Below are 1,751 nucleotides of genomic sequence, written 5' to 3' on the forward strand. Positions count from 1 at the left end.
TTTTTTTTTTTTACACAGGGTTTGACAAGGTTAGGATCCCTATCTCTATTGACAAGCTATTTACAGGTTAAGGATTCCTAACTTTATTGGCAAGCTAAGAGCTGTTACCTACATCAGCTCATTTGAAATAATTTTTATTGTTATGAGACATACAAGTAGGGAAGAGGATGAAGTTGGAGCCATCTGTGGGCCAGCATTTTCATTTGATCAACTGACTTTATCTCGTTGACATCATTATGCTGTACGAATGTGTTCCATACTCGAGTCAACCTGGGTACATATGATCTCAGATGGAGTGATGTTCTGAAGAAGGGTACAGCCAGAGTGAAGTTGCTGCTTTCTGCCCGTCTTGTGGCATAAAAGCTTGTTTCCCGCTGTCCTCGAAGTGGATCCAAGTGTGGTACTTTGACAATATTGGCCTTGTACATAATAGTAAGGCCACCCACATCCCTCTGAAATGAGAGATCTATCCAGGATGGGTCCAGGCGAGAGATGAGACGTCTTGCTCTGTTCTCCACTCTGTCAAGCAGTCGAAGATGAGAGGGGGGCAGGCAAACCAAGAAAGTGGGGCATACTCAAGGTGTGAGCGTACTTGTGCCTCGTACAGAATCTTGCAACCCCTACTGTCAAGCAGATGCGAGATACGGCGAAGTGTTGTAAGCATCCTGGCTGCCTTGTTTGCAAGATTTACAACATGGTTCTTCATGGTTAGTTTGGAGTCAAATTTCACCCAAAGGATATCAACTTCTTCTCCAGGTGCCAACATCCTCCCATTCATCCTTACTACTGCACCAGCATTACCATCATGGTGCCTAGAGACGATCATCATTTACGTTTTCTCAGGTGCAAATGTTACTTGCCATCTATTTCCCCAAGCTGGTGATTGATGAGGATTAGAGCAGCTGGCATTTCTTCTCTTGGATAAGTGAATGTCAGTGTACAGTCGTCTGCATATGCATGTGATTCTGGGATGAGATGACTCTCTCTCTCTCTCTCTCTCTCTCTCTCTCTCTGTATCCTATATACACTGCTCTCTTCTCTAGGTGCGTAAACACTAACTACTGCCCACTACTCACTTCCCGGCCTCTTTCTTTTAATCCACTAATTCGAGAATTTATACACTTCTATTTCCTCTTTTCATTCCATAATTGATTATTTAATATTACCATTACTCCTTCCCTAGCTCTAGTTCTCTCAGATACACCTGGCTTAATTCCCTTTAAACCTCCCCACTGAAATTCCCTTACCCTCTTTATTACCTTTTTTCTTAGAGCTATGACATCCTGCTTCTTTTCATTTATAAAATTTAAAAGAATCTTTACTTTACATCCGTACTACACTTACCTTCATTCAAAAACCCATCTTCAAAATTTTCTCATTTGTTCTTTTAGTAATTTGTACAAAAGGGGGTTCGTAGCCACTGTCTGTCTGTATTTTGGTCAACTTTTACGACACACTTGGTTTACTTAAGAAGAATTCTTACTTCCGAGTTAACTTTTGAAAGTAAGTTTCCCCTTTCAACTAACATTAAAAAATTGTTTGTACGATCACTGCAAGACAACGGGAATTTAATTAAAAGTATGCGTTATATGCCAATCAATTAAGCAAGGTGGTGCACAGAGCATCGACCACATGGCTGAACAATGGTCATCCACCTGACGAAGGAAGCAGTATTGACACAGACTCAGCAACACCTTCCTTGAACACTAGCTTCACACGACCTGCTGCCTCAACAACACCTTCCTTGAGCA

Source organism: Cherax quadricarinatus, chromosome 19, assembly GCF_038502225.1.
Source record: "Cherax quadricarinatus isolate ZL_2023a chromosome 19, ASM3850222v1, whole genome shotgun sequence".
Classification (NCBI taxonomy): Eukaryota; Metazoa; Arthropoda; class Malacostraca; order Decapoda; family Parastacidae; genus Cherax; species Cherax quadricarinatus.